We start from the raw sequence: 25,379 nt of genomic DNA, 5'->3' as shown, positions 1-25,379 counted from the left end.
CTGATCTGTTGAGCTTTTCACACACAACAATCTCTAAAGCTTACAGAGAATGGTGCGAAAATAAAAAGAAAAATCCATTCAGCGCAGTTCTGTGGGTGAAAACGCCCTGTTAATGAGAGAGGTCAGAGGAGAATGGCCAGACTGGTTCAAACTGACAGGAAAGTGACAGTAACTCAAATAACCGCACGTTACAACAGTGGTGTGTAGGAGAGCATCTCCGGATGCACAATGCATTGAATCGTGAAGTGGGTGGGCTGCAGCAACAGAAAATGATTAACATTCACTCACTGGTCACTTCATTAGCTACAGTTGGTATTTAATACAGTGACCACTAAGAGTATTTTCACTATGGCAATGTTCTGTGCGCTGACGAGATATGTTTGAAATCTATTTGGATGACTTGTTTTTTAGCCTCAAATCCCCTCATTATAGGGAGGATGTGGAAGCTTTAGAGAGGGTGCAGAGGAGATTCACCAGGACGCTGCCTGGATTAGAGAGGGTGCAGAGGAGATTCACCAGGATGCTGCCTGGATTAGAGAGGGTGCAGAGGAGATTCACCAGGATGCTGCCTGGATTAGAGAGGGTGCAGAGGAGATTCACCAGGACGCTGCCTGGATTAGAGAGGGTGCAGAGGAGATTCACCAGGATGCTGCCTGGATTAGAGAGGGTGCAGAGGAGATTCACCAGGACGCTGCCTGGATTAGAGAGGGTGCAGAGGAGATTCACCAGGATGCTGCCTGGATTAGAGAGGGTGCAGAGGAGATTCACCAGGATGCTGCCTGGATTAGAGAGGGTGCAGAGGAGATTTACCAGGATGCTGCCTGGATTAGAGAGGGTGCAGGGGAGATTCACCAGGATGCTGCCTGGATTAGAGAGGGTGCAGAGGAGATTTACCAGGATGCTGCCTGGATTAGAGAGGGTGCAGAGGAGATTCACCAGGATGCTGCCTGGATTAGAGAGGGTGCAGAGGAGATTCACCAGGATGCTGTCTGGATTAGAGAGGGTGCAGAGGAGATTGACCAGGATGCTGCCTGGATCAGAGAGGGTGCAGAGGAGATTTACCAGAATGCTGCCTGGATCAGAGAGGGTGCAGAGGAGATTCACCAGGATGCTACCTGGATCAGAGAGGGTGCAGTGGAGATTCACCAGGATGCTGCCTGGATCAGAGAGGGTGCAGAGGAGATTTACCAGGATGCTGCCTGGATCAGAGAGGGTGCAGGGGAGATTCACCAGGATGCTGCCTGGATTAGAGAGGGTGCAAAGGGGATTTACCAGGATGCTGCCTGGATTAGAGAGGGTGCAGAGGAGATTCACCAGGATGTTGCCTGGATTAGAGAGGGTGCAGAGGAGATTCACCAGGATGCTGCCTGGATTAGAGAGGGTGCAGAGGAGATTCACCAGGATGCTGTCTGGATTAGAGAGGGTGCAGAGGAGATTGACCAGGATGCTGCCTGGATCAGAGAGGGTGCAGAGGAGATTTACCAGAATGCTGCCTGGATCAGAGAGGGTGCAGAGGAGATTCACCAGGATGCTGCCTGGATCAGAGAGGGTGCAGAGGAGATTTACCAGAATGCTGCCTGGATCAGAGAGGGTGCAGAGGAGATTCACCAGGATGCTGCCTGGATCAGAGAGGGTGCAGGGGAGATTCACCAGGATGCTGCCTGGATTAGAGAGGGTGCAAAGGGGATTTACCAGGATGCTGCCTGGATTAGAGAGGTGCAGAGGAGATTCACTGGGATGCTGCCTGGATTAGAGAGGGTGCAGAGGAGATTCACCAGGATGCTGCCTGGATTAGAGAGGGTGCAGAGGAGATTCAGCAGGATGCTGTCTGGATTAGAGAGGGTGCAGAGGAGATTTACCAGGATGCTGCCTGGATTAGAGAGGGTGCAGAGGAGATTTACCAGGATGCTGCCTGGATTAGAGAGCATGCCTTATGAGAAGAGATTGAGCAAACTAGGGGTTTTCTCATTGGAGGAAAGGAAGATGAGAGGTGTTGAAGATGATAAGAGACATAGATTGAGTGGGCAGCAGGAGACCTTTTCCCAGGGCAGGAAGAGCTAATAGAAGGAGCTTAATTTTAAGGTGATTGGAGGAAATTATAGGCGGATGTCACAGGTAGTTTTGCTTCAGAGAGTGGTGGGTGTGTGGAACGTGCTGCAGGGGTGGTGGTAGATGCAGAAGCTTTAGTAACATTTACGAGCCTCTTAGAGAGACACGTGAATGATAGAAAAATCCAGGCCTATGTGGGAAGGAAGGATTAGACTGATCTCAGAGTAGGTTAAAATGTCGGCACAACATTGTGGGCTGAAGGGCCTGTACTGTGCTGTAATGTTCTATTTTTTAATATATTTTTATTTCAAATTATATTAATTTATGTATTGCACTGCAATGCTTCCCAAAAAAAACTAAATTCCTGACTTATGTCACTGATAATAAATGACATATGTCATTTATGACATATGACATAGTCCCCAAATCCTAATGGGGACTAATTAGGTTACACTGCAGTATGCTGGATCCTGATGTGTCCAAAATAAACACCATGATGCCAGATTTTAGAGACTAACATTGTGCATTCAATTCAATTCAAGTTTAATTCTCATTCAACCATACATGAATAATCTTGAATACAGCCAAACGAAACAGCATTACTCCAGGACCAAGGTACAAAACACAGTACCAACAGTGACACACACAAGACAGCCAGCACAAATGGTTTCACAGTCACGCAATGGAAGAGTCTGAAACTTGTGCTGACAACCTACAGTCGGCCACAAAAGAGCTTGCCTTCTGCCGAGCGATCACGGCATGGGTGGGGGGAAGAGGTGGGGCACCGACTCCAGCCACATTTCACTGCATTGGAAGTAAGACTCAATGATGGAACTTAGCTTTTGTGGTGAGCTTGTGAAGGATTTGGAAAGAAGTCTAAATTAAAACCCAACAGTAAGTGGAGTGGGGAAGCTAAAATTAAACAGAAAATATAATTTCACCTCAGTAAAGTGAAGGACTGTGGCTGATGATAAAAATATAACTTGGGTATTATTGAAACTGCAGGGATTTTGAAGGCAAAATGAAACAGTGGTGTGAGGGGATTTATAACTGAAAACATTTGGCTGAACAGCATGGAAGAGCTATATTTACTAATCATAAGCCAGCTTGTCCTGTCTCTTGTGCAGTAAATTTTGAGTGTTTGGAACGATTAAGTTCTGCAGGAGTCATCCGACGTCTATCAGGACGATGGGGTGAAGTAAAATTAGTTGCAAATGTGGAACTGAAACTTCCCATAACAGAGTCTACACAGTTCTATTTTCTGCAGTAAATTATAACTTCATTCAATCAGAATAAAATAAATCTTTCAAAATATCTTTTATCGTAAATATTATTTCTTCAATAGCAAAAGTTAGAGTTTTCAGAATTAGAACAACTGTGATTCTTTGGTTCTGGAATGGGAAAACTAACTGAATGGCCCACTGTACGATATGATCCTCAGATCACAAGATGCCTTTTAAACGGAATGCATCTAGGTGATTGTAGAGTTGAACAAGTTCAGTTTAATGCCATCTTACCAGAAAAGCTGAACATTGCGGGCCGGATATGTTGGCAACACTTGTGAGATGCCCCCAGCATGCCTTTGGGTGCGTTGGTTATAAATACAAAGGAACTTCTTCACTCAGAGGGTGGTGGGAGTGTGGAACGAGCTGCCAGCACAAACAGAGCATGCAAGTTCGATTTCCGCGTTTCCGAGAAGTCTGGCTAGGTACATGAATGGGAGGGGAATGGAAGGCTATGGTTGGGTGCAGGTCGATTGGAGTAAGCACTTAAATGGTTTGGCATGGACGAAATGGGCCGAAGGGCCTGCTTCTACTCTGTATTTTTCTGTCATTCTAAGCATTTCCCTGCATATTTCAATGTACTCGTGATAAATCCGAATCAGGAAGAACAAATTGTAATAACGTTGGGCACTAGGACCCTGTGGATACATTTGCACTGACGCTGAACCTGATATTGTGCTTTGAAAAGCATTTCTGTACACTAGTTCAAAACTCAATAATAAAGGTCGTACTTGGCAGCTCAGACACCTTGTGCACGTTGGGCAAGATGATATTGTTTTAATTGTCATCGATTCTTAATTGGAAAAGTGAAGAAAATAACTGAGCATGGAGTTTAGAAATTAAAATAATGGCTTTGATTGTATCAGCTTCATGTGTTTAAACTTCCAGAGATCTTTAAGAGATTGACAAACCGTTCACTGCTCCCTGACGCTCACTCTGCACTTCGCTGTTCTGAGGCTGAGACTGCAGACCTGCCCCGGCTGCTCCAGGCTTCGTGTCCGTGGACTCACAGCCATTCTGAACGCTGTTACTTCCTTTATTGTTTGCATGTTTTGTGTTTTTCCTCTCTCTCTCTGCTGATCTGTAGAGAGACGAATCTCAAGGCTGTGTAATATATACATAATTTGATAATAAATGTACTTTGAACAAGAGGCTTTGCGGGAGCACTTTTCTCTAGCTAAGGAGTCTAGTGCCAGAGTATCAGAATGAAGTTATCCACTCCGGTTTAGGAGCCTAATGGCTGTAGGGTAATAACTGTTCCTGAACCTGGTGTTTTGGGGCATAAGGTTACCTCGTCAGGTATGTAACCATCTGCCCTTACTTCTCTAGAGATGTAATTTCTGCTAATTAATATTGCTTAACAATCTGTAGTCAGCTTCATTGTGAAACTCAGAAGTTGCTTCAGTGTCCTTGGTTCTGCAGGGTCAGGCGGGGAGCAGATGTGCAGGCAAATGCCAAAATCTTCCAGCATAAACTCACTGAACTTGGCATTGACCCACACTAAATGTTCTGAAAGAGTTGTACTCACGGATAAACATGATCTAAAACTAGGTCCAGATAGTTTAGTGCTTGTAAACAATGCAAGTATTCCTCGAGAGCTGTTAATTGCTAATTATCTCAACTAACCTCAGAGACACCGAAAATTGTCTGCCAGGAATAGACGGTAGAACACAGGAGCAACCTTCCCTCCGAATATTTCGCCTGACATAAAGCATTTTAAAACATTATATAAAAGAAAATTCCATTTGCACAGCAACAAAGGCAACGGTGACGAGAGCATTTCAGTTACAGTGTGGCCGCACACCCGCACAGCTTAGAGGGAACCCTGCAAAGGAGCAGGGTAAGGCCATTCAGCCCATCGAGTCTGCTCCACCATTCCAGCATGGCTGATTTATTATCCCTCCCAACCCCACCCTCCTGCCCTCTCCCTGTAATGTTTTGACACCTAAACTAATCACGAACCTATCAACCTCTGCTTTAAATATACCCAATGACTTGGCCTCCACAGCTGTCTGTGGTAATCTATTCCACAGATTTACCACCCTCAGGCTGAGGAAATTCTTCCTCATCTCTGATCTAAAGGGACGTCCTTCTATCCTGAGGCTGTGCCATCTGGTCCCACACTCTCCCACTACAGTTCAACAGTTCCATTTAATATCAGAGAACATATACAATATATAAACTGAAATTATAGGAAACTATAATTTTCCTGCAGGAACTATCCCCTCCATATCCACTCTGTCTACCCTTTCAATATTTGATAGGTTTCAATGAGAGCCCCCCCACCTCAATCTTCTAAACTCCAGCGAGTACAGGCCCTTATATGTGACCTGATGAAGGGTCTCAGCCCGAAACATCGACTGTTTACTCTTTTCCTGGCCAGCAGAATTCCTCCAGCATATTGTGTGCGTTGATCCTTCTACGTTAACCCTTTCATTCCTGTGATGATTCTCGTGAACTTCCTCTTCAATGCCAGCACATCTTTTCTTAGATAAGGGCTATAAGACCGTAAGACAAAGGAGCAGAATTATGCCATTCCATCATGGCTGATCCTGGAACCCACTCAACCCCATACACCTGCTTTCTCGCCATAACCTTTGATGCCCCGACCAATCAAGAAACTATCAATTTTCACTTTAAATATACCCACGCTCTTGGCCTCCACTGCTGTCTGTAGCAAGACATTCCACAGATTCACTACTCTCTGGCTAAAAAGTTCCTCCTTGCCTCTGTTCTAAAGTGTCGCCCCTCAATTTTGAGACTGTGCCCTCTAATTCTGGACACACACAACCATAGGGAACATCCTCTCCACATCCACCCTACCTAGTCCTTTCAGTATTCGGTAGGTTTCAATGAGATCCCCTCACATTCTTCTAAATTCCAATGAGTACAGGCCCAAAGCTGCCAAACGCTCCTCATATGTTAACCCCTTCGTTTCCAGAATCATCCTCGTGAACCTCTTCTGGACTCTCTTCAATGACAACAGAACATTTCTGAGATACGGGGCCCAAAACTGTTGACAATACTCCAAGTGCAACTAGATTAGTGTTTTATAAAACCTCAGCATAATCTCCTTATTTTAATATTCTATTCCCCTTGAAATGATTGCCAAAATTTCATTTGCCTTCTTTACCACAGACTCAACCTGTAAATTAACCTTCTGGGTGTCTTGCATGAGGACTCCCAAGTCCTTTTGCACCTCTGATGTTTGTATTTTCTCTTTATTTAGACAATAGTTTGCTAAATATTGTCTAAACTGCCAACTGCCACGTTTTTGCCCATTCTTCCAATTTGTCTAAGTCCTTCTGCAATCACATTGCTACCTCAGCACTACCTACCCCTCCACCTATTTTCATATCATCTGCAAACTTTGCCAGACATCAATTCCATTATCCTAATCACTGACAAACAATGTGAAAAGTAACGGTCCTAATACTGACCCCCAAGGAACACCACTAGTCACCAGCAGCCAGCCAGAAAAGGACCCTTTATTCCCACTCACTGCCTCCTGCCTGTTGGCCATTTCTCTATCCATGCCAGTATCTTTCCTGTAACGCCATAGGATTTATCTTGTTAAGCAGCCTCACATGTAGCACCTTACCAAATGCCTTCTGAAAATCCAAGTAAATGACATCCACTGCCTCTCCTTTGTCCCCCCTGCTTGTTACTTCCTAACAGATTTGTCAGGCAAGAATTTCCTTGACAGAAGCAATGCTGTCTTTGACTTATTCTATTATTAACCTCCAAGTACCCCAAAACCTCATGCTTAATAACGGACTCCAACACTTTCCCATCCACTGAGGTTAGGCTAACTGGCCTATAATTTCCTTTCTTTTGCCTTAAAGAGTGGAGTGACATTTGCAATCTTCCAGTCCTCCGGAACCATGCTAGAATCAAGTGATTCTCAAAAGATCATGACCAATGCATCCGTTCTCTCTTCAGTAACCTCTCTCAGGACTCTGGGATGTAGTCCATCTGGTCCAGGTGACTTATCCACCTTAAAATCTTTGAGTCTGCCTAGCACTTTCTCCTTTGTAATAGCAATGGCTCTCACTCCTGCTCCCTGACACTCACGGACTTCTGGCACACTGCTCGTGTCTTCCACAGTGAAAACTGATGCAAAGCACTCATTAAGTTCATCTGCAATTTCTCTGTTACCCATTACTACCTCACCAGCATCATTTTCCAGTGATTCAGTATCAACTCTCACCTCACTTTTACTCTTTATATAACTGAAAAAAACTTTTAGTATCTTGCTTTATATTATTGCCTAATTTGCACTCATATTTCATCTTTTCCCTTATAGTTTTTTTTAGTCGCCTTTTGTTGGATTTTAAATACCTCCCAGTCTTCCAACTTCCCACTCACTTTTGTTACCTTATATGCCCTTTCCTTGACTTATTTTGTATTCCTTAACTTCCCCAGTCAGCCACGGTTGCCTACCCCTGCCATTTGAGAACTTCTTCCTCTGTGGGACATATCTATCCTGTGCCTTGTGAACTATTCCCAGAAACTTCAGCCATCTCTGCTCTGCCGTCATCCCCACCAGTATCCTCCTCCAATCCACCTGGGCAAGCTCCTCTCTCATGCCTCTGTAATTCCCTTTATTCCGTTGTGATACAAACACATGTGAATTATGCTTCTCCCTCTCAAACTGCAGTATAAATTCAATCATATTATAATCACTGCCTCCTAAGGGTTCCTTCAGTTTGAGCTCCCTAATAAGATCTAGATTATTAAACAACACTCAATCTAAGACAGCCTTTCCCCAAATAAGCTCGAGCACAAGCTGCTCTAAAAACCAATTTTGTAGAAATTCAACGAATTCCCTTTCTTGCAATCGGACACCAACCTGATTTGCCCAATCTCCTTGCATATTGAAGTCTCCCATTATAATTGTGTCATTACACTTACTACATACCCTTTCCAGCTCCTTTTGCAATCTCAACCCCACATCTTGCCTACTATTTGGATGCCTATATATGATTCCCATAATGGATTTTTACCCTTGCAGTTTCTTAACTCTACCCACAAAGATTCAACATTCTCTGACCCTATGTCACCACTTTCTAAAGTTGTAATTCCATCTCTTACCAACAGAGCCAGACCACTGCCTATGCTTTCCTGCCTGTCCTTTCAATACACCTTATATCCTTTGATATTATGCCCCCAACTATGGCCTTCTTTCAGCCATGACCCAGTGATGCTCACAATATCATACCAACCAATCTCTAATTGCACCACAAGTTCATCCACCTTATTCCGAATGCTACGTGCATTTAAGTACAGCACCTTCAGTCCTGCATTCTTCACCCTGTTGATTTTTGCCTCTGCGGTACAATTTAACTCTTTACTCTACTGCCTTTGTACCCACCATTGTCTTGTCCTTCCTTACGTTCATCTTTCATCCATCATCTACTTGTAAACCTGCTGGCTTAACCTCAGCTCTATCATACTAGTTCCCATCCCTCTTGCATATTAGATTAAACCACTCCCAACAGCTCCAGTAAATTTGTTTGCAAGGTTATTGTTCCCCTTCAGATTCATGTGCAACCCATCCCTCCTGCCCCAGGGAAAGACCAATGACCAAGGAATCTAAATCTCTGCCCCATTCTCCAGTCTTTCAGCCACACATTTATCTGCCACCATATTCTATTCCTATCCTCACTGTCACGGGGCACAGGCAGCAATCCCGAGATTACTACCCTGGAGGTCCTGCTTCCCAGCTTCCTTCCTGTATTCTGTTTTCAGGACCCCCTCCCTTTTTCTACATGTGTCGTTGATACCAATGTGTACCATGACTTCTGGCTGCTCACCCTCCCTCTTCAGGATATTGTTGACGTGTTCAGAAACATTGCAGGCCCTAGCACCTGGGAGGCAAACTACCATCCGTGTTTCTTTTTCGTGTCCACAGAATCACCTGTCTGTCCCCCTGACGATAGAGTCCCCTGTTACTGCTGCCACCCACAGGGCAACACTCAGTGCCAGAGGCACGGCCATTCCTGCTTCCCTCAGCCAGGTCTTCATTCATTCAGATTTATAACCTTTCAGGACTGAGGTTAAATCTGAGTAAATCGGGACTGCGTAAGTTTTATTGCTTTTTTACACTATCAGATGAGTTTTTCTCTGATTATTTTTGCCACTCTCCATCACTTTCGTATTGCTGGACTGTGATGACATTTCTCAAGCCCCCGTCTCGCCCCGCATTGCACTTCCACCTTCAGCTGGCAAATTAACATTGATAAAACCAGCCCTGCAGCCACCTACTGGTATGAGTGATGGTCACAAACATTTTTATAATGGATTACGCCACAGATAGAGCCTGACACAGGATTTTCAATGCATTTTAAAACCTACATCACACTTTCAATGCATATATTTCAGAATTTTTCAGTATTTTTCTAGTTTATAACTGTAATGTGACCAGCATAACTTAATTTTGAATCAGATGCATGAACCAATTTCTCCAATTTTCTGTAATTTTCCCCCTCCCACTCCCCCTTCCCTCTTCAAAGTAAATTTATCATCAAAGTACATACAAAATATGTCACCACATACAACCTGAGATTCTTTTTCTCAAGGCATTCTCAGTAAATCCATAATAGAATAATAACTCAATTAACGACCACACAAACTTGGTCATTTGACCAGTGTGCAAAAGACAACAAACTGTGCAAGTACAGAAAGTTAGAAATAATTATAATGAATAGATAAACAATAAATATCGAGAACATGTGATAGAGTGCTTGGAAGTGAGTCCATAGGTTGTGTGAACAGTTCAGTAATTGGGAAGTGAAGCTGAGGGCAGTTATCCCCTTTGGTTCAAGAGCCTGATGGTTGAGGGGTAATAACTGTTCCTGAACCTGGTTGTGTGGGTCCTGAGGCTCTCATACCTTCTTGCTGAAGGCAGCAGCGAGAAGAGAGCGTGGTCCGGGCGGTGGCAGTCTCTGATGATGAAATCCCCACTTTGGTTCCCACTTACAATACCTCTTCTCTTCACCTGCCTATCACCTCCCTCTGGTGCCCTTCCACATTCCTTTTCTCCCATGGTCCACTCTCATCCCCCATCAGATTCCTTCTTCTCCAGCTCTTTATCTTTTCCACCCATCACTTCCCAGCTTCTTACTTCATTCCCGCCCACCTGCCTTCACCTAGCTTGTCCTCCTTCCCTCCCCCACCATCTTACTCTGGCATCTTCTCCCTTCTTTTCCAGTCCTAAAGAAGGGTCTTGGCCTGAAACACTGACTGGCTATTCATTTCCATGGATGCTGCCTGACCTGCTGAGTTCCTCCAGCATTTTGAGTGTGTCGCTCTGGATTTCCAGCATCTGCAGAATCTCTTGTGTCTATATCATGAAATGTAATATTTTGTGTCAGCAAAACCATGTAAAGGCATAACAATTGACAAAAGTATCGCAGAGAAAAAGGAATAATGGATTGTGCAGGAGCCCATGACTTCCTTTGGTTTGGATGCCCGAGACGTGGCCTCAGGTATATCAGTGCCATCTGGTGGTGTACTTTGGTATTGATTGATTATGGTCATTTACAGTGAAAAGCCTGTCTTGCGGTATACCGTTCATACAGATCAATTCACTACACAGCGCATTGAGGGAGACCAAGGTAAAACAAAAACAAAACAGAATAAATTGTAAAAGCTACTGAAAGAGTGAAGTGCAGGTAAATAATGAAGTTTTAAGGCCATTGATTGCAAGGCCATTTTACTGTACAGGACGTCCATTTAATAATATAATAACAGCAAGATAGAAACTGTCCTTGTGTCTGGTGGTACACGTTTGCATCTTCTGAGAAATATCAGGGGTGAATGTCCGTGGTGGGTGGGGTCTTTGATTATGCTGGCTGATTTACCAAGGCAGTGAGGTGTAGACAGAGCACACGGAGGGGAGGCTGGTTCCTGTGATGTGCTGAGCTGTGTCCACAACTCTCTGCAATTTCTTGTAGTCATGGGCAGAGCAGTTACTACACCAAGCTGTGATGCATCCAGACAGACCATAAAATATAGGAGCAGAATCAGGCCACTCGGCCCATCGATTTCACCACCATTCCATCACGGCTGATTTATTATCCCTCTCAACCCCATTCTCCTGCCTTCTCTCTGTAACTTCTAATGTCCTAAATAATCAAGAACCTATCAACCTCCCAATAATTTGGTCTTCACAGCCATCTGTAGCAATGAATTCTACAGATTCACTGCTCTCTGGTTAAATAAATTCCTCCTCATCTCTGTTCTAAAGGGATGTCCTTGTATTCTGAGGCTGTGCCCTCTGGTCCTAGGCTCTCTGACTATTGGTAACATCCTCTCCACTTGCACTCTACCTTGCATTTCAATGCTTGCTAGGTTTCAACGAACCGAAGAGACCATACACCAACATGTCAGAATGGGAATGGGAAGGTCGAATTGAAATAGGCGGCCACCGCAGACTCCACCTCTCCTGGTATATGGAGCGGAAGTGATCGATGAAGCGGTCCTCCAACTCACACCAGGCCTCACCAGTGTAGAGGAGGCTACACCAGGAACACCAGGTATGTTCGATGACTTACCACCAACTGGCAGGACAAGTGTCATTTCTTGTTCTTGTGCTTCCGTTACAGCTCACTTGTTTTTGTTTGCTGACTTCCACATCTTAACTCCTTCTGTTCAATGCCAGATATATCCAACTGTACTCTCCCTGTTATGCATGGCAAAGATGAGTTTTGAAATAATCTGATAATGTGTGGGGAATAGAATTTCTGGGCCATCCTCACCTCTCCCTCTACGTTCAATCAGTGAAAAAAAGTCTGAGATGGCCAGTGAGTTCCTCTGTGAGTTACTTAGGCTGTAGATGTCTTACTGCATCTATACAGGGCCTTGGTGAAACGATACTTGGAGTCAATATGCAGTGCTGTGAAGACTCTAGGAATGTTGACTTTGTCAAGCAGGGAGAAGACAGAGAACATTAGAGCACAGTACCGACTCTTCAATGTTGTGCCGACCTACTGCGAGATCAATCTAACCTTTCCTTCCCATTTAGCCCACTATTTTTCTATCATCCCTGTGCCTATCTAAGAATTTCTTAAATGCCCCCAATGTTAAGATGATTCAATCTGGAAGATCGAATCTGAAGGCAGAGTACAAGGTTAATGGCAGGGTTCTTAGCAGTGTAGAGGAACTGAGAGATCACATCCATAGATCCTTCAAAGTTGTCACAGGAGTTGATAGGGTGGTTAGGAAGGTGTATGGTGTGTTGGCCTTCATTAGTCAAGAGCCACAAGGTAGTGTTGCAGCTCTATAAAACTCTGGTTTGATCACCTATTGTGCTCAGTTCTGGTTGCCTCATAATATCCTGTGAGATAATATTGATGCTCTATAAAACTCCAGTTAAACCACACTTGGAATATTGTGTCAGTTCTGGTCTCCTCATTATAGGGAGGATGTGGAAGCTTTAGAGAGGGTGCAGAGGAGATTTACCAGGATGCTGCCTGGGTTAGAGAGGGGCAGGGGAGATTTACCAGGATGCTGCCTGGATTAGAGAGGGGCAGGGGAGATTTACCAGGATGCTGCCTGGATTAGAGAGGGTGCAGAGGAGATTCACCAGGATGCTGCCTGGATTAGAGAGGGTGCAGGGGAGATTCACCAGGATGCTGCCTGGGTTAGAGAGGGTGCAGAGGAGATTCACCAGGATGCTGTCTGGATTAGAGAGGGTGCAGGGGAGATTCACCAGGATGCTGCCTGGGTTAGAGAGGGTGCAGAGGAGATTCACCAGGATGCTGTCTGGATTAGAGAGGGTGCAGGGGAGATTCACCAGGATGCTGCCTGGATTAGAGAGGGTGCAGAGGAGATTCACCAGGATGCTGTCTGGATTAGAGAGGGTGCAGGGGAGATTCACCAGGATGCTGCCTGGATTAGAGAGGGTGCAGAGGAGATTCACCAGGATGCTGCCTGGATTAGAGAGGGGCAGGGGAGATTTACCAGGATGCTGCCTGGATTAGAGAGGGTGCAGAGGAGATTCACCAGGATGCTGCCTGGATTAGAGAGGGTGCAGGGGAGATTCACCAGGATGCTGCCTGGGTTAGAGAGGGTGCAGAGGAGATTCACCAGGATGCTGTCTGGATTAGAGAGGGTGCAGGGGAGATTCACCAGGATGCTGCCTGGGTTAGAGAGGGTGCAGAGGAGATTCACCAGGATGCTGTCTGGATTAGAGAGGGTGCAGGGGAGATTCACCAGGATGCTGCCTGGATTAGAGAGGGTGCAGAGGAAATTCACCAGGATGCTGTCTGGATTAGAGAGGGTGCAGGGGAGATTCACCAGGATGCTGCCTGGATTAGAGAGGGTGCAGAGGAGATTCACCAGGATGCTGCCTGGATTACAGAGCATGTCTTATGAGGATGGGTGGAGAGAGCTACGGCTTTTCTCTTTGGAGCAAAGGAGGGTGAGAGGTGACTTGATAGAGGTGTACGAGATGATAAGAGTTATCAATCGAGTAGACAGACAGATACATTAGGAGCATTTAAGAGACTATTAGGTGGGCACATGGATGAGAGAAAAAATTATATTTGGTTATTTATATTGGAGATCACAATATATAAGTATATATAGAGATCACAATGTTAACGGATCACAACGGAAAGAGAAGGAGCAAATAGACATAAAGAAGATATATATTACAGTGTACATCTGTACCCAGGGACTAATTTCTCATTACACACAGCAGAGAAATGTGTCAAATACTTCAATTTTCTGGGTAAGAGTGTGCACACTAAATCACAGTGATGCCAATTAACAATAAAAGGAATGTCCATTGAAGTTCAATAATTTAAGAAATTTGAAATGAAGTAAATCATTCATTAGAACATGGAAAATATATTTAATATGAATCAGAATCTTGTTTAATATCCCCGGGATATGTCCTGAATTTTGTTGCTTTGCAGCAGCAGTGCAGTGCATTACTTAATAATAAAACACTGTAAATTACTGTTTATATTAATTTAGTTGAAGGGAGATGTCCTGAGTGGTGTGAGTGCTTACATCCTGACTGATTCTTTGAGGCATTGCCTTTTGGATATGTCATTAAAAACCCACTGCACAACGATACAAGACCTTTTACACCTCAAAAATCCCAAAGCACTTAATAGTCAATGAAGTATTTATGAGGTGTATTCACTGTTGTGATGTAAGTGGATTCACATTCATTTTACAGCCTGCAAACTCCCACAAACAGCAGTGTGATCATGACTGGAATATCAGTATCAGGGATAATTATTGGAAGCACTTTGATGGAAGTCCCCTGCTTTTCAAGTTCCTGGGTGTAACCATCTCATAGGATCTATCCTGGACCAAACATATTGATGTAATCATGAAGAAGGCGCACCAGGGGCTATATTCCATTTGGAGTTTGAGGAGATCTGGACTGTCACAAATTGCTAGTTGTAATGTAGAGAGCATTCTGAATAGCTGCATCACCATCTGGTACGGAGGGGCCACTGCACAGGGTCGGAAAAAGCTGCAGAGGGTTGTAAACTCAGCCAGCTCCATCACGGACACTAGCCTCCCCAGCATCAAAGATATCTTCAGAAGGCAATCTCTCAGTAAGGCAGCATCCATCCTGTAGGACCATCACCATCAAGACATGTCCTCTTCCCATGACTGGAGGAGGTACTGGAACCTGAAGATGCACACTCAACTCCAGCAAGCACAGGCCCAGGGCCATCAAACTTTTCTCATGCAATAACCTTTTCAATCCTGGAATCATTCTCTAACCCTCCTCTGGACCCTCTCTAATACTAGCACTTCTTTTCTTAGATATGGGCCCCAAAACTGTTCACAGTACTCCAAGTGCAGTCTGACCAATGTATTATAAAGCTTCAGTATTACATCCTTGTTTTTTTATTCTAATCCTCTCAAAATAAATGCTGACACCACATTTGCCTTCCTTACCGCTGACTCAACCTGCAAATTAATCTTTAGGGAATCCTACACAAGGACTCCCAAATTCCTTTGCACCTCCGATTTTTGAATTTTCCCTGTGCTTAAAAAATAGTCTCCGCCTTTATTCCTTCCAGCAAGTGCATGGCCATACACTTCTCTACACTGTATTCCTTCCGCACATCCTCAACACTGCCTGCCTCAGCTTTATAACCCCCCTGAATCTCTTCTCCAGTTCCACCAGTACTAAGCCCAGAAATATTCCAGTTATTGTCAAGCCCATATATCTTGTCATAAGTACAATAACAAGAACTGAGTGCTTTATTCTGAGTAAGGCTGTCAATGTTTTGTATTGAATGTTTTTGTCCACTGAAATGCTCGTTTATTAAGTTAGCTAACATCTTTAAACAGTAATTGTGGAAAACTCCTTGGGGTCAATGGGAAATGTGATGAACTGACTTCTGCTCATTTCAGAATAACCATGTGGTAATACCTCTTGTTCTCTAGTCATTTAAAAAACAATCTAATTTCCTTTCTGATCCTATGAATGTTCACATTAGTCAAGCACAGCTCTCAAGGGAGATCTTATTATCTGTTTTCTGAAAGTCAAGAGGTATGTCAGTCACATTCCCATCACCTTCCTTCATTCCAATACATAAATCAGTAATGACATGAGTTAGAGTTCCATTTAATCTATTGCCCTTCTGAGGCATCTCCAGTGAAACAGTTCCAGTGTTTCTCAGGCAATAGATGGCATACTAAGCCTTTTGACTTGAAGTATCTCAAACAGTCATGGAACACTACAGCACAGAAACAGGCCCTTCAGCCCATCTAGTCTGTGCCAATCCATTAATCTGCCTAGTCCCATCGACCTGCACCCAAACCATAGCCAAGACAGATCTTATTTTTTTTATACTTTCATTCTAATTGCTGAAAGCAAACTATGTCCAAAACCAAGCATTCTCTGTTACTGTTCTCAGCTCAGTACATTGTACCAGCCTCTTAACCTCCACTAAGCTCAATCTAACTCTTCCCTCCCACATAGCCCTCCACTTTTCCATCAGTGTGCAAAGTTCCCTCTGATCTTTTTCCACAGCTGGGCAGACAACCATTGCTTTGAGCAGGAAATTTTTGCATGGCCTGAAATCTGAGCAGCACGTGAAATTTTTTTATGTAATATCCATGCTTTGAATACTTAGAATGAAGAGCGGCACGGCTGCAATGGCTATGTGCTCAGGAGCATTTCAGTTACTGCATGGCCATGCACATGTGCAGCTTAGAAGCAACAGTGCAGCTGTCTATCTTAAATGCCCCTAACTTTTCTGCTATCTTGAAGAATGGTCAAAGTTTATTTCTGGTAGCCTGGTAACATTTGATTCCTTGTTTGACATTATTTTCTAGACAGATCAGAATTAGAATCAGATTGGTTGGGCAAGCCAGAGCTTTTCTCTTGGAGTGAAAGAGGATGAGAGGACACCCGACAGAGGATGATAAGAGGCATTGATCGAGTGGACAGCCAGAGACTTTCTCCAGCACAGAAATGGCATAATTTTAAGGTGATTGGAGGAAAGTATAGACGGGGTGTCAGAAGTAAATGGTGGGTGTGTGGAACACGTTGCCCGGGGTACTGGTCGAGGCAGATACATTAGGGACATTAGACAGGGACATGGATGATAAAAGAATGGAGGGTGATGTGGAATTGAAATATCAGATTGATCTTAGAGTAGGTATTAGATTGGCATAACCTGGTAGGCTGAAGAGTCTTTACTGTGTTGTAACGTTCCATGTTCCAGAATCAAGTTATGTGATGTGAAATTAGCTGCTGCAGTAGCAGTATTGTACAAAACATAAGAATGACCATAAATTACATTAAAAATATTGTGTAACGCTGTGTAAGGTTTCACTCCTATGCAATGGTTTCTCTGTAGCAGCAGTGTTTGGGTTATGACTAGAGATAACGGGGCTTTGGAATGTATGCCATCCAATGAGAGGTGTGTTGTTCTTTCTTGTGGGTCTGACAGAAGGTATTCACGGGTTTTTGTGTAGTGGAAGATGGAGAGAGAAGATGCCAGAACGGAGAGGTCATAGACTGCAGGACTGAGTGGACGTGGAATGGGGTCGGGAGTCAACTACGTCTGGGGGAAATCGACGGAGAACAAACCAACGGGAAAGTCGTGAGTTCTAACGTGAGTATTCGAGTGTTTCATTAAAATGGGCCCTTTTCTTTTTGATTTCTTTACTAACCCTACAGTCAAACTAAGAAATATAAAGCTAAATCATGTAATTGCATATGATGTACTGCTTGTTATTTCATGGTACCAATTTGTAACGGGGAAAACATCATGCAGCATCCACACAAACGAGATTTTATAAGTTTGGTGAGCCAGAGAGCGTCTTTCCCTAGACGAACACAGCCAACCGAACCTGGGGGTTACAATTGCAACTGAAGGAATACATGGACCATCCAGAAATCTGACAGCAGGGGGGAAGAAGCTGATCCTGAAATGTTGAGTTTGTATCTTCAGGCTCCTGTACCTCCTCCTTGATGGTAGAAATGAGAAGAGGGCATGTCCTGGGTGATGCAGGTCCTTAATGATGGATGCTGCCTTCTTGATGCACAGATTTTTGAGGGTGTCTTTGATAGTGGGAGGGTCACACCCGTGGTGAAGCTAGCTGATTCTACGAACATCTACAGCAGGGGTTTGTTCCCAAGGTTATTGATGCCATTGACCAATATCATTAAGCAAGGGATCTGTGGATCCCAGGCTGGGAACCCCTGCTCTTCAGCCTCTTGCAGCCCTGCACATTGGAGCTTCCGCTTGCATAATGTTAGCACGCTACCGTTAATGGGAGCGTACTGTCTGCAAATCAGCTGCCACATTTCTACGTTCTCATAGAAACCAGATATCAAATAAATTTTTATTAGCTTCAGTATGTGAAAGGGATGATAAAGATACCAACTAAACACAAGTCACTAATCAGGCCACACTTGGAGTATTTTGAACATTTTTGGGCCCCATATTTTGGAAAGGATGTGTGTCATTGGAGAGAGTCCAGAGGAGGTTCACAAGGATAATCCCGGGAAAGAAGGGGTTAACATATGATGAGTGTTTGGCAGCTTTGGGCCTGTACTCACTGGAATTTAGAAGAATGTATTGGGATCTCATTGAAACCTACCGAATGTTGAAAGGACTAGATAGGGTGGATGTGGAGAGGATGTTTCCTCTGGGGGGGGGGGGGTATCCAGAGCTTGAGGGCACACCCACAAAACTGAGGAGCGATCTTTTGGAATAGAATTAGAAAGGATTTTCTTTAGCCAGAGTGGTAAATCAATGGAATGTTCTGCCGCAGACTTCTGTGCAGGCCAAGTCCAGGGGTATATTTAAAGCAGAAGTTGATAGATTCCTGATTGGTCAGGGCATTAAAGGATATGGTGAGAGGGCAGATGTATGGGGATAACTCGTGGAGAGGACTCAATGGGCTGAATGGCCTAATTCTGCTCCCTATGCCTTATGTTCTTATGGTCTAAGTCCAATATACAGTCACTGAGTCATAGAAAAGTATAGCATAGAAACAGGCCCTTTGGCCCATCAAATCTGTTTTGAACCATTTAAATGTCTACGCCCATCAACCTGCACTGGGACCATAGCCCTCCATACCCTTACCATCCATGTACCTATCCAAATTTCTCTTAATCCTTCTCTCTGTAGCATAATGTGTAAGTCTAGGGTTCTCAAGCTTCAACAAGAGTAAAAGGACCCTGATGACAGTAACTGGGATGTGGAATACAGATTACAAAGGGAAATAGAAAAGGCATGCCAGAGGGCAATGCTATGATAGTTGTGGGAGATTTTAATATGCGGGTTGATTGGGAAAATCAAGAGAGTGAATTTGTTGAACGCTTATAAGATGGCTTTTAGAACAGTTTGTTGCTGAGCCGACTAGGGGCTCAGCTATACTGGATTGGGTGTTATGTAATGTAATGGAGGCAATTAGGGAGCTTAAGGAAAAGGAACCCTTTGGAGGCAGTGATCACAATTTGATTGAGTTCAACATGAAATTTGATGGTGAGAATATAAAGTCTGATGTAGCAGTATTTCAGTGGAGTAAAGGAAACTACAGTGGTATGAGAAAGACGTTGGCCAAAGTAAATTGGTAGAGATGACCGCAGAGCAGCAGAGGTTTGAGTTTCTGGGGGAAATGAGGATGCTGCAGAATAGATGCATTCTAAAAGCAAAGCAATAAAATGGCAAAATAGAACAACGGTGGCTGTCAAGGGAAGTCAAAGCTAATGTAAGGGCAAAAGAGAGGGCATACAACAAAGCAAAATTTAGCAGGAAGATAGAGGATTGGGAAGCTTTTAAAAACCTACAGAGAGCAACTAAAAGAATCATTAGGAGGGAAAAGGTAAAATATGAAAGCAAACTAGCAGACAATGTCAAGGTGGATAGAAAAAGCTATTTTGAGTAATAAAAAATAAAAACGAGATGAGAGCGGATATAGGACCACTAGAAAATGAGGCCTCAGAAATAATAATGGGGGACAAGGAGATGGCAGATGAACTAAATGAGTATTTTGCATCGGTCTTCACTGTGGAAGACACCAGCAGTGTGCCAGATGTTGTAGTGTGTGAGGGAAGAGAAGTGAGTGCAGTTACTATTACAAGGGAGAAGGTGCTCAAAAAGCTGAAAGACCTAAAGGTGTATAAGACACCCAGACCAGATGAACTGCACCCTAAGATTCTGAAAGAGGTAGAGGTGGAGATGGTGGAGACATTAGTAATGATCGTTCAAGAATCATTGGACTTTGGCATGGTGCCAAAGGGCTAGAAAATCCCCACCATTGAGGACATCTTCAAGAGACAATACCTCTAGAAGGCTGTATTCATCATGTAGGACTCTCACTGTCTAGGACACGTCCTCTTCTCATACTGCCATAGGGAGGAGGGACAAGGCCTGACGACGCACACTCAGCATTTAGAAACAGCTTCTTTTCCTGCGCCATCTGATTTCTGAATGGTGCATGAACACTACCTCACCTTTTGATCTCTTTTTGAGCTGGTTACTTATCTTTATTATATTCTTATAATTTACAGTAACTTTTATGTATGGCACTGTACTGCTGATGGAAAACAAATTTCACAACATACAGTAGGTCAGTGATAATGAACCTTATCCCAGTCAACTATGACCTTGTACGAGGCCAATGCCTGTGCAGAGTAAACACCATCTCTCTGTCACCATGTCTGCTTCCTCTGGGCGCACTGCTTTCCTCCCACATCAAAGTCAAAGTAAATTTATTATCAAAGTACATATAATGCACTAGATACAATGCTTAGATTCATCTTCTTGCAGGCAATTACCAGAAAATAAAGAAATACAATAGAATTTATGAAAAACGATAAAGACAGCCGATCACCAACGTGCAAAAGAAAACAAATTATGCAAATAATACTGAGAACTCAAGGTGTAGATTCTGTAGGTTGTCGAGTCAGATCAGTGTTGAGGTGAGTGAAGTTATCCATGCTGGTTCAAGAGCCTGATGGTTGACTAGTAATCTCTTCTTTTTCTTCAGCCGTCCATCGATTTTCGATGATGACTGAGGCCTGGGCAGGGTTGTATGGAAGACCGGCAGTTGCCCATGCTGCAAGTCTCCCCTCTCCACACATGTGGTGCGTGGCCAAGTTGTCTAGTGATCTGAAGGTCGCTAGTGCGAGCCTTAGCTGAGGCAATGTGTTGTGTCCTCGAGCAAGGCACTTAACCACACATTGCTCTGCGACAAACAGTAATAACTGCTCCTGAACCTGGTGGTGTGGGCCCCAAGGCTGCTGTACCTCATAGTAATAGTGAGAAGAGATCATGGCCTGGACAGATGTGGTCCTTGACAATGGATGCAGCTTTCCTGTGGCAGCTCCCCTCATAGATGTGCTTGGTGGTGGGGAGGGTTTTGCCTCGGACAGACTGAGCTGTATTCAACATTTTCTGGATCCTCTTCTGTTCTGCATGAGAAAAACATAGAACTCTCTCTGGTCTAAAGTAAGTGCCAGCATTGAGTTTTGACATTTTGACAAGACACCTGCTCTCCATTTACTGCAGCAGAACATGTAATGCCATCTGTCATTGCTTACGTTTGTACTTCAATTTTTAACAGATTTTAATTGGCTATTTGCAGATAGAAACAGGGCAATTGCAGCCAAAGTGAGCCAGGTTATATAGTGCATCTCCTTCACCCAGGAGGCTGAAGGACTGTGAAGTCGCAGCACAAGATCAAAAAAATCAAATCAGATGACAAGATCAGGTTGCCGTGGTAATGTAACGGTTAACGCAATGCTATTACAGCTCAGGGCAGCAGAGTTCAGAGGTCAATTCCAACACTTCTGTAAGAAGTTTGCATGTCTTTCCCATGACCACATCGGTTTCTTCAGGTGCTCCAGTTTCCTCCCACATTCCAAAAATGTACCAGATAGGAGATTAATAGGTCTTTGTAAATTGGCCTGTGATTAGGCTAAGGTTAAATCAGTGGGCTGCTGGGCGCTGTAGCTCAAAGCATCGGAAGGACCTATTCTCCAAATAAATACATACAGTACAATGAAAATGTAGAAAGAACATTCAATGTCAAAAACAGAAAATCAATAAAAAAAAATAAGGGACAATGAAAACAAGTGACAGAAAGAATTTCTGTTAAAACTACAGCAAGGATTTACCCACCCTGCAAACTACCTTTTCCCAAAGCTCCCTTCTGAAAAGTGCTGCTGCACTATTAAAACAAAAACTTCACACCATTTTAAAAGTTTTTCCTCCAGGCAGTTAATCTGATCAACCGTTCTAGTTAGATCCTCCCCCGCACCCCCCCCCCCCATCTGTCTACTACCTCAGTCATATACGGCCATTGCACTGTAAACACTTCAAGCCACTCTTTATAATGCCGTTTACATTGTAAATCCATGCTGGGATTTATGTATTTGTGTATTGATTGCACTTTGTGGTGTTTTCCGATCGGATACAGATTCCCTTTCAAGAGTATACTTTCATAAAAGATGATTTACTGATTATAGAAGTGTTATTCTTGAAAGATTCAGTCTTAAGATAAAAGAATAAGAGCTTACATTGTTAAAATATGATGTGACACTGCTGTCAAATAAAAATTTGAAGTTCTTTTAGAAATGACAAAAATAATTCTCTTTTCACCGGTAAATGTCAAAACAAAGGCACTTTGCACATCACCAAACCCTACGTTATTCACTGGTGTTGTGTCGGTAACAACAGCCAATCTGTATACAGCACGGTCCCAAGCACGTAATTTTTGTTGCTGAGTCTCTGAACTTTGAACTTTGAACCAAGAGAATCAGTTCTATTCAAATAATAGCACAGGGTTTTTTTATAATACAAACATCAAGAAATTTATTTAATAGAGTCACACTAACCACTATGCTACCGTTGTGCCCAGTGTAGAGCACTACAGCATAGAAACAGTCCTTTCAGCCCGTCTTGTCCATGCTGAACTATTATTTTGCCTTTCCAGTAAGTAGAGAATAAATTGATGTAAAACACTCATTCATCCTGCTCCAAATTAAAATCGGTTCCCTTCTCTATTGCTGAACAAATTGTGCTCCCCTAAGGAGATCAACGAGAAACAAGAAGATGCACCAGACGAGTTTATTGAGTCAGAGTCATCAAATACTACAGCACTGAAACAGGGCCTTCAAACCCTCTGATCCATGCCAAATTATGATTCCGCCTAGTCCATAGACCTGCACCTGCACCAAAGCCATCTATATACCTATCCAAACTTCTCTAAAATGTTGAAATTTAATCCACTTTCACCACTTGCACTGGCAGTCCATTCCACACTCTCACAATCCTCTGAGTGAATAAGTTCCCCCTCATGTTTCCCTTAGACATTTCACCTTTCAACCTTAACCCATGACTTCTAGGTCTAGTCTCACCCAACCTTAGTGTAAAAAGCCTGTTTGTAACGACTCTCTATATCCTTCATCATTTTGTGTAATGGTCGGAAGAGTTGAAAATCTGCATTGACATTGAAACTGTATTATATTTTATGCCCATATTTACTCATCTTCTTGAACTAAACTTCAACAGTTCAACTCTTTGCCATTCTAGATAACAAAACATAACGGGAGAAAAATGTGTCAGTGATCATTAACGCCAAGATCATGCATTAGTTTTGGTCACCAATTGTGGAAGTTGCAATAAGGCAAGGGTTAGAGACAACATTCAAGCAAGGATAGCTTGGGGCAGCAGTGGCCAAGTGAGTCCTTTTAAGTGACACCTCTGCTTACTACAGAAGAGATAGCGACTGTGGCAGTGTCTTCAAGCCAGACGAGTGAAGCATCTGCAGTAAGATTTTTCCAGAAAGTTCTTCCTAAAACATAGAGTCCATTTACACAACAGGTCATGCTGGAGAATGACAAGGTAAGAATAATGGAAGGATGAGAACTATACCCACAACTAAAGGACAATTGCTGAACTAACTTCAAAACATCATCAGCTGTCAGCTTGAAGTTTTGATTGTCTTTAACACCTCTATTGTGAACGGTGATTGACTTTGCAAATATTGAATTCAGATATGTACGTTTTACCAAATGGCCAATATCTGCAACTGATAAGCCGCAATTCTGTTCTAAAATGGTAGTTTTCCGTCCTGGCAGGTGACAGGGGTCCCATGCTGTTCTCCTTGTGCAGAAGTAAAATAAAAAGAACGTTTGAGTTGTAAGAGTGTGTGTGTGTGTTCTGAGTTCAGTTATTTTATTTTTTTTTATTTGTGATGACAGTTACCAAGAACATGCATTAGTAATGGACACCAAGAACAAGAATTACTATTGGACACAAAAAACACTTCACAGAGAGTGGTGGGAATTGAACCCTGATGGGTAATTGCTGGTGTTGTAATAGCATTACACTAACCACTATACTACTGTGCCACTCTAAAGTACTGTCTGTATCTCTCTTCTGGGTATTTCTCTTTGATCGATATAGGGTTATCCACAGGGGGAACATTGCAATGACAGCTGGTTAATTCAGCACCTTAAAAACCAAGGAGAGCATCAAATTTGATTAAAAGTAAAACTGATGAGAAAGATTTTTCAATGGTCAATGGTTCCATTCAATATCAAAGAATGTGTACAGTACACCACCTGAAATTCTCACGCTCCACAGACATCCTTGAAACAGAAGAAAAACCCCAAAGAATGAATGACAGAAAAAATGCGAACCCCTTGCCCCCTCCACTGCACAAGCATCAGCCCTCTCCCCACTCATTCCAGCAGAAAGCTTCAGCATTCCCACCACTCACCGTGCCAGTGACAGCAAAGCCCCCAAAGAGAGACCATGGTCTACAGTACATCAAAAACTGACCGCTCACTCCAGCATTTCAACATTCATCAGCCCTCTCTCTCACTAACAAGGGAGAAACAGAAACCACTCCTTCCACAGCGAGAGGGGAGACAACAGTCGGTGAGCTCCAACCACAGGGAAACTGCAGAAACGCAGTTCGAGTGCCGCTGGAGACCAGCCACCCTGGAAATGAAAGTGGAGACATTAGAAAAGGAAGAATGTAACGGTTTTGCTGATGAGACGGGAAGAGTTGCCCTCTGCTGCCATCTTTAGCTCCAACCTCTTGTAGAGACAGAAGAGTTAAATCCAATGTTATGCAGTTGCAATTTATTTCTTAATTTCTAACACCAGAGCTTGGTGGCAAAGCCAGGACTTATTGTCCACTGTAACAGACAAAATGCTGGCGGAACTCAGCAGGTCATTATCACATACCTTATAACCACTTTTTTTCTTATTACTTGCAGTTTGCTTTCTTTTACACAGTGGCTATTTGTCCGTCTTTATTATGTACAGTTTTTCATAAATTCTATTGTTTTTCTTTACTTTCCTGTGAATACCTGTAAGGGAATGAATCTTAAGATTATATATAGAGACATATACATACTTTGATAATAAATTTACTTTGAACTTTGAAATCTTGTGACATTTATTGTTTTGTGATAGCAAGCCAGTACAAGTAAGCTTCTCATTACACCTGTGCACACATGTTCTTGAGCAGATGACAATAAACTCGATTGACAATATCTGTCCTTACATTACTTATCAGAGCTCACAT

The 25,379-nt window shown here is 43.3% G+C and overlaps 1 long non-coding RNA gene across 1 annotated transcript in view; it reads right to left on the bottom strand.

The window, feature by feature from the left end:
* Positions 1-25,142, bottom strand: part of LOC140713904 (uncharacterized) — a 29,523-nt gene extending 4,381 nt beyond the window's left edge. Inside the window, exon 1 of the long non-coding RNA XR_012095773.1 lies at positions 25,037-25,142. This is a non-coding gene — a long non-coding RNA (uncharacterized lncRNA). The remainder of the gene's footprint in view (positions 1-25,036) is intronic.
* Positions 25,143-25,379: the final 237 nt, after the last annotated feature.

The sequence above is a fragment of the Hemitrygon akajei genome, chromosome 20 (assembly GCF_048418815.1).
Source record: "Hemitrygon akajei chromosome 20, sHemAka1.3, whole genome shotgun sequence".
NCBI classification, from domain to species: Eukaryota; Metazoa; Chordata; class Chondrichthyes; order Myliobatiformes; family Dasyatidae; genus Hemitrygon; species Hemitrygon akajei.
This window is presented reverse-complemented; position numbering and strand designations above follow the sequence as displayed.